We start from the raw sequence: 9,441 nt of genomic DNA on the forward strand, positions 1-9,441 counted from the left end.
CATTTACTTGACTGCAGAATAATACAGGACTGCCTCCTGAAAATACAAATAAGATCTCTTGCTTCTCATAGGTCATGCCTCAGCGTGGTTCCTCCATATACTCTACTCAAGCAGGCCTTATGGAGAAAAAGCACTAGCAAAAATTTCATACTCACTACCTCTCAACTCTCTTGCCTAAGAGAACGCATGTCCCAGAGGTGCCATTCTGACTATACCATAAGAAGGAAGTGGAAGCAGGAGACAAAAATGGCTAAAATGAAAATTGAAGCCACTGGTCCCCATCTGCAGCTTCAAGTTAAGATGCCTACAGATGAGTTCAATGTGATATGTGCAGGGGAGAGGTGCAGAGGTATGGGATGTGCAGGGAAGGTATTTCTTGAACAGTAGTCTGCCTGCTTGCCTTTACTTCTTGACCATGCTCTAGGCAGTTACAGTTTCTATAGCTTTATGCATGACCTCTTCATTTCTCAGCAACTGCATGGGCTTGATGGAATTCAAGTTCTTGTTCCATTCACAGACAACAAAAATACTAGCCTCCAGCTTCAGCTTCATGATAGCTTCCTCAGAGAGACCCTCTGGATGCTTGACATTAACCTGAAGGCTGTTAGATGGGCTGCAATCAACATCTGCTTTCCCTCCTTAATCTGAGGAACTGTTTTTTCATTCCAAAATGTCACTGTTCTTGCAATAGTGTCCTTCAGACTCTCACAGGATGGTAGCTGATCTTCAGTGAGGTCTTTGTACTTGCAATCCTTACTAATATTGCAGTGGGAAGGACAGTCAGGCTCATTGGAGGTGGTGGAATATCATAAAAGTGCCATGAGATCTTTACCTGGGCCTTGCCATGCATGGCAACAGTTTTTTCTTTATTGAGGCCAGTTAGACCCTCATAGTCTGCTCATTGAGGTACTGAGCCCTTACTACTGGTAGCCACATTTGGTCAGTGGCATCCAGCATTGTCTAGAGTGTCAGGATTGCTCTCATCTTCCTTGAGTTGAAGAAAAGTCAAAGTCATATCCAGTATCTCCCCAAGCCTGCTTTCCGCTCTTCCCCTCCTCATGCCCCACCAGCTTCAGATCAGAGTGGTACCAGCGGCTGAAGTGGCTGATACCGGGTGATCTCCCATACAGGATCACCACAAGCTTGTAGGCGGCCATGCCTGTAAGCTCGGAATGCTGCACTGACTCTGGTGACAACTTTTTAGATACAACAACAACGGTGTGATCTGTGGAAGAAAGAATTAATAAGCTGGACTTCATTAAAATTAAAAATTTATGCTCTGTAAAAGATACTATCAATGGAATGAAAAGACATATCACTGAATGAGAGAAATATTTTCAAAAGACACATATGATAAAGGACTGCTATACAAAATATATAAAGAAATATTAAAACTCAACAACAACAACAAAATCTGATTAAAAAATGGGCCAGTGACCTCATCAGACACTTCACCAAAGAAGATATACAGATGACAAATAATCATGTGAAAAGATGCTCTACATCCTATGTCATCAGGGAATTACAAAATAAAACAACAAAGAGAGATTACTATGCACTTATTAGAATACCCAAAATCCAGAACAGTGACAACATCAAATACTAGTGAGGATGTAGAGCAAAAAAAACCATCATTCATTGCTGTTGAAAATGCAAAATGTGCAGCCAATTTGGAAGACAGTTTGACAATTACTTAAAAACTTAGCATAGTCTTCCTATAAGATCTAGTAATCCTGCTCCTTGTTATTTATTCAAAGGAGCTGAAAACTTATGTCCACACGTAAACCTGCACATGGATGTTTATAGCAACTTTATAATTGCCAAAACTTGGAAGCCACCAAGAAGTCTTTCAGAAGGTGAACAATGAAATAATTGATGGTACATCTAGAAAATAGAATATTATACAGTGCTAAAAAGAAAATGCACTATCAGGTCATGAAAAGACATGGAGGAACCTTAAATTCATATTACCAAGTGAAAGAAGCCAATATGAAAAGTATACATACTGTATGAGTCTAACAATATGATGTTCTGGGAAATGCAAAAGTATAGAGATGTTAAAAAGATCAGTATTTGCCAGAGGTTGGGTGGAGGTGAGGATGAATAGGTGGAACACAGAAGACTTGTAAAGCAATGAAACTATTCCATATGATACTATCACGATGGACATGTATCATCTGCATTTGTCCAAATCCATAAAATATACAACTCCGAGAGTGAAATCTCATGTAAATAATGGACTTTGGGTGATTATGATGTGTCAATGTAGGTTCATCAATTGTAGTAAATGTTCCATTCTGGTGGGAGATGTTGATAATGGACTATGCATGTGTGGGGTTAAAGTATATATGGGAAATCTCTATATCTCTTACTCAACTTTTCTGTGAACCTAAAACTGCTCTAAAAAATAGTCTATTAAACAACAACAAGTGACAGATAAAGTTAAGTACTGCTTGGTTATATGATAGAATTTTTTGTTGAAATTAACATTTTATAAGAAAAAAATGACACTATTTGTTGCTAAAGATAAAATTGGAGCCTTCAAGCAAAAAAAAAAAAATAGATTAAAATTTGAAAACTCATATCTACCTCTGTAAACTCAACAACTTGACACTGATAGAGAGATTTAAAAAATTTGAATATATGTTATTTAAGAAAATGTGTCAACATTTGGAAGATCTGAATTACACACTAAGCTGAATTTTCTAAAATAATAATGCACAATGCATCAAAACCATAGATATATGAAGCTTAATGTAATAGAGTGAAAAAAGTCCTTTGGCATGGTTTGTATTTACATATCACAAATAATTTTTAAAGAACTAGTACATGTCAAGTTTTGATGGATTATCAAAAAATATTCAATTGTCTAAAAAGGCTACTATAATATTTTTCTTCTTTTCAAACTACATATCTGTGCGAGGCCAGATTTTCTTCATATACTTTCACCAAAATAGTATATTGCAACAAGTTGAATGAAGACTTAAATATAAGAATACAAGTGCCTTCTAGTAAGCCAAGCATTATTGAGATTTAAAGAATGTAAAATGGTGATATTCTTTTTACTAATTTTTGTTTGTTTGTTTTGGAATAAAATTTTTCTTCATAAAAATGTATTATTTAGTTTAGCAGGTAATAGGTTTATTGTTTTTTAAATGGATTAATACATCTATATTTTAAAAGTTTCTCAGTTTTGATTTCTAATACTGGAAATATTGATAGATATGACCACATAAACAAAAACTCTTGAGGCCCTCAATCATTTTTAAGGGCAGAAGGAATCAAAACATTTGAGAGTATTGGTGTCATTTTCATGGTTGAATCTCATTCACATGTACCCATATAACTGTTGTGGGGAAGAGGAAAGCACATGGAATAGGCACATATTTTCTCTGACAGCTCATAGTTTCAAGTTATTTACATCCTTTTATAAGAACCTAGACATAAGGCCACATCTACCAATGAAAACCTAGGATATGTAGTCCAGCTGTGCAACCAAGTTCAGCTACAAACTTCTTACTATGAAGATTTCAATGGACAGTCATCACAATTACACTTTTCATCACAGCCTGACATGAAAGAAAAATAAAAATTTGAGTTTCCTGATTAGATACTACTTGCCATTCAAATGTATTAGAGAATAATGTGGCCATTTCTTATGGTTCCATAGGAGAAATAGAGGAAGATAATCATGAAAAACCACATAAAAAACATCAATTAGATATTTATCATCACCACAGTTCTCTACTGTCTGCCCAACCACCAGGCTGTCCTCTGCGTTTCAGTCCTGTTCTCACTGACTTCTTGCTCTCCCTCATCAGTGTGATGGTTAATTTCATGAGTCAACATGGTTGGACAATAGTGCCAATATTTGGTCAAATATTATTCTGCATGTTTCTGTGAAGGTGTTTTTTGGATGAGATTAACATTTAAATGGGTAGATCTGAGAAAAGTAGATTAACATTCATACTATGGGTGGGCTGTGTCCAATCAGTTGAAAGCCTTATTGGAACAAAAAACTGACTTCCCTAAGCAAGACCTGAAACTCTTCCCTGAGTCTCCTATTTTATCAGATTATGGATTGTCCAAGCTTCCATATTCATGTAAGCCAATTTCTTAAAATCTCTCTCTCTATACACACACGCATGCACGCGCACGCGCATGCACAACACACACACACACACACACACACACACATCCTGCTGGTCTGTTTCTCTGGAGACACTTACTAACACAATAGTCATCACTTTTTGATTCTCATTCCCCAGTTTCAAGTTTCTTCCTCACTATCATCTACAACAATTTGATTACCTCCGGGTCCTGCTCTCAAATTGCATAGTAAATGCTTCAATATACCTAATGAACACTGGCTTGCCATTAACAACATCCACTCAGAGGACAGTCTGGGTTAGGGGAACAAAAAGTGTTGGAAATTGTTGTATCTGCGGTTTTTGCACTGAGATAAAAAGTTGCTAAAAGCTTAATAAGTTTTGTGGGGGAGATTTCAAAATAATCGTGATAAACCCACAATTTAAAAATTCTATACTGATTGAGGAATTTAGGCATTTTAAAGTGGTTAAAAATGTACAACTTGCCCATGACCCAGCCCAGGCTCCCAGAGAAGGCACAGAATGACTGCACAGGTAACACAGGTGAGCGCCACCCAGACCTGGCTCCAGGCACTGGCCCATGCACCTGCCATAAGCCTGGAGAAGGCACACCCACCTCATACTCAAGTCTTTGAATACAAAAAGAGTCACCAGCAAAGCCTACAAATAGAGGAGGAAGTATTTCCCCTCATAGCCCACTCCAGAGTAATAGCAGAAACAGGTGTCCTACCAGATGACCATATGCCAATGAAAAAATACTAGAACTACAAAAAAACAAGAAGATATGTCACAACCAAATGAATATAGTTATTCTCAAGTACATTACCCATAGAGCAGGAAACCCATGAGATGTCTGAAAAAGAATTCGAAGTGCTGGTCTTAAGAAAACTCCAAGAGATAAGAGAATAATCAGCTAGACAACACAACAAAACAAGAAAAAATATCCTGGACATGAAGGAAGAAATTTACAAAGAGATTAATACCCTTAAAAAAAAGTAGCATCTCTGAGAGCCAAAGGATTCACTCAATGAAATAAAAAATGGAACAGAAAGCTTGAGCAGCAGGCTAGAGCAAACAGAAGGAAGAATTTCTGACCTCGAAGCTCATCTTTTTGAAATAACCCAGGAAGACAAAAGAAAGGAAAAAAAGAATTAAACAAAATGAAGGAAATTTAAGAGAGCTAGCAGACAACCTCAAGCACACAAACATCTAAATCATGGGTATTACAGAAGGGGAGGAGAAAGGAAAAGGCATTGAAAACATATTCAAGGAAAATAATAACAGAGAACTTCCCAGTATAGGAAGAGACGCAGACTTTTAGATCGAAGAAGCCCAAAGATCACCAAACAGATGAAATCCAAAAAGATTCTCTCCAAGACACATTGTAGTCGAACTGGCAAAACTCAGAGAGTTCTAAAAGCAGCAAGAGAAAAGCATTACGTCACCTATAAGCAAGACACAATCAGATTAATACCAGACTTCTCAATTGAAGCATTACAAACCAGAAAAATATGAGATGACATGTTCAAAATACTAAAGGCTAAAAATTATATCTAGCAAGATTATCCTTAAGAAATGAGGGAGAAATAGTATATTTCCCAAACAAAAATTATGGAAGTTCACTACCTCAAGACCAACCCTGCAAGAAATACTCAAAGAAGTCCTGCATCTGGAATCTGAAAAATTATAATCAGTATCACAGATTTACAAGAAAGAGCAAAACCTACCATTAAGACCAATATGCAAACAGAAAAGAGACAGAAGCTAAATCATGTCACCTGAAAAACCCAACTAACATTGAAGATGAAAAATAAAAGGGGAAGAAATGGACAAAAGATATTTAAAATATGCAAGTATTTTGCCAGGAGTAAAGCAATATCTGTCCTTGGCCTTCTAGAAATAGAAAAAGCAATTCTAACATTCATATAGAACTTCAAAAGACCCCAATTAGCCAAAACAATCCTGAGTAAAATAAATAAAGCTGGAGGCATAACACTACCTGACTTCAAATTATATTACAAAGCCATAGTAACCAGAACAACATGGTACTGGCATACAAACAGATAATCTGATCAATGAAACAGGATAGAAAACCCAGGAATCAACCCAAAGACTTACAGCCAACTGATCTTTGACAAAGGCAACAAGAACATAAATTGGGGAAAAGACTGCCTATTCAATAAATAGTGCTGAGAAAATTAGACTTCTATATATAGAAGAATGAAACCAAACCTGCCCCTCTCATCATATACCAAAATACACTCAAAATGGGTTAAAGACTTATAGGACCCATAATCATAAAATTACTTAAGGAATACATAGGGGAAACACTGCAAGAAGTGGGACTAGGCAAAGACTTTATGAATAAGACCTCAAAAGCACAAGCAACAAAAGAAAAAATACACAAATGGGAATATATCAAAATAAAAAGCTTCTGCACAGCAAAGGAAACAATCAACAGAGCAAAGAGACAATCTACCAAATTGGAAAAAATGTTTGCACATCCTACAACCAATAAGGATTAATATCTAGAATATACAAAGAATATATTGTATAGCAAACAACTATACAGTAAAAAACCAAATAATCCAATTAATAAATGGGCAGAGTACATGAATAGACACTTTACAAAGGAAGACATACAAATGGCCTAGTGGTATATGAAAAATGCTCAACATCACTAGTCATCAGAGAAAGGCAAAGCAAAACCATATTGAGATATCATGTCATCCCAGTTAGAATGGCCATTATTAAAAAGAACAAAAAACAACAAATGCTGGTGAAGATGTAGGTAGGGTAAGGGGAACTCTTCTACACTGTTGGTGGGACTGTAAATTAGCACAACCATTATGGAAAACAGTATGGAGGTTGCTCACACAACTACAGATAGAGCTACCATATGATCCCTCAATCCCGCTACTGGGCATATATCCAAAAAGATGGAAATTATCATGTTGAAGGGAAACCTGCATTCCTGTGTTCATTGCAGCTCTATTTACAAAACCCAAATATGGAGCCAACCTAAATGTCCTTCGATGGATGACTATATAAGGAAAAAGTGATATATATATACACAATGGAATACTACTCAGCCAAAAAATGGAATGAAATTCTGCCATTTGCAGCAACATGGATGAGTCTGGAGAAAATTATGTTAAGTGAAATAAACCCTGCAAGGAAAGAGAAATACTGCATGTTCTCATTCATAATTGTGTGAAAAGAGAGAGAGAGAGAGAGAGAGAGAGAGAGAGAGAGAAAGAGAGAGAGAGAGAGAGAGAGAGAGAGAGAAAGAAAGAAAGAGAAAGAAAGAAAGAAAGAAAGAAAGAAAGAAAGAAAGAAAGAAAGAAAGAAAGAAAGAAAGAAAGAAAGAAAGAAAGAAAGAAAGAAAGAAAGAAAGAAAGAAAGAAAGAAAAGAAAGATCTAAACAATTCTTTGAACTTTTAGAATAGCACAGATGTGGGTGAAGTGGGGAGGTGGGTCTGGGTAGGAATAGATTGGGTAAAGGGCATAAACTAAAATCATAATTTGTAATAATATTATGCTTATAATAAATGATATTTTAAAATGTGCAACTTTCAAGGTATTCAAAGAACTTTAAAAATTACATAAAATGGGTATATGTAAAACTTGTGTCCATGATTCTCATATATTCAATGAACAATATCTTGCAGATCATAATTTAACCCACATTTATCATCATGATGACCATGATAAATGCAAAATATATTATGCAAAATATGTCCATGAAACTGTATTGTACTTCCATTTATTACTTTGGCACTGTCAATATAGTCTGCTTGTTTTATATCAATTCATACTTTGTGTGTTTTTATTCTCTACTAATCTGTTCACCTCTTTTTCTCCCTGCTATCATAGATTCCCCTTTATGTAATAATAAATGGGTAAAATAAATTTATTCTAAGAATCAATAAACTTATTGCTAAAGATTCTTAGTCCTAAATAAAAAATATATTTTTTAAAGATAAAATCAGACATTAGTTTTCTATCGCTGTATATTTTTAATGTAGATTCTCTCTCTCTCTCCCACTTCCTATACATTGCGTGTGTTTATGTGAGTGGGCATGTTCTTATGCATATGTGTATATTTTTACAGCAGTATAGTGAATATTATATTACATTGCTATTATTTTCCTAATTGATATCTTTTGTAAAAGACTAATTTCATCTCTCTTAAAACCATAAATGTGCTCAAATGGGAATTTAATTTAATGAGTGATTTGTTCCGAAGACTGTCATTAATACATTGATGTATGTTAAACAAATTTTTAGCCTACTTGCAATGCAAATGTGCATTGGACTAGTGTTTAATGCTTCTGATAGGAAGGGATAAAGCATGTCCACTTCCCAAATCTGTCTAATATAATAAAATTCACTATTCCTCGGAGTATCATTTTAATTTTAATTACAGTAAAATAAAAATTTTAATATAGAGAATATCACCTGTAATTCAATGGACAAACTCATCTTAGACTGAATGTGAAAAATACCATATAAAGAAAGAGAAGTATGCTTATCAATTGGTAGTCCTTTTCAACAATTATTGAATTAATAAGTTCAATTGCTGATTGATATAAGTATATTTCAAGCCAAGAAATGTATCTGTGTCTCTTGCTTTTATTTCTTCTTTTAGTTTCAAACAAAAATTATGCTATAAATTCACATATTAGTATTTGAGTGGCATTTGGGATTTTTATTCTGTAAGACATTTCAAATGCATCCATCTTTTGTCTGACTCATATTAGGCAGATATGACAACTAGCCATCACTATAATAAAGGCTGTTTTGAAGTTCATTTCACTTATTTTATTTTATTTGGTATAGTTGATGATATTTCTATGATTTTATTACCATCTAGATTTTCATTTTTGTGTGCCATTATCTTATTACCTTTATCACTCTTATACCCAGTATGCTCACATTCTGAATGATGTGCTCACGTTTTTCAAGCTTAACATTTCTATTTGATCAGGAAAGGTCCATTTTTCTCAGTTCTATAGGTTTATCACTTTGTAACCTTTTGACATAGTTTTCTGATTTATTTTGAAGCGTGTTGTTTACTTGGTATGCAATATTCTGCACATTTTTCACATTCTCCTAGCTATGTTTAAAAAATTTGTTCCCCATAGACTTGTTAGGCATATGGCTAATTCCAGATACATTTTTATAATTTTACTTCTTAACATCTCTCCCTTTATAGCTTTCTCTTGGAGTACATTATCTTCTGATCAAATCAGTTCATCTTTTCTTTTTATTAAGACTTTCAAGCCCTTAGTTGTGGATTTTAACTTAACATACTGTAAAGAGAAGATAC

At 34.8% G+C, this 9,441-nt stretch overlaps 1 pseudogene; it reads right to left on the reverse strand.

Moving 5' to 3' along the window:
• Positions 1–420: 420 nt before the first annotated feature.
• Positions 421–1,157, reverse strand: LOC134385767 (phosphoglycerate mutase 1-like; annotated as a pseudogene).
• Positions 1,158–9,441: the final 8,284 nt, after the last annotated feature.

Source organism: Cynocephalus volans, chromosome 9, assembly GCF_027409185.1.
Source record: "Cynocephalus volans isolate mCynVol1 chromosome 9, mCynVol1.pri, whole genome shotgun sequence".
Lineage (NCBI taxonomy): Eukaryota > Metazoa > Chordata > Mammalia > Dermoptera > Cynocephalidae > Cynocephalus > Cynocephalus volans.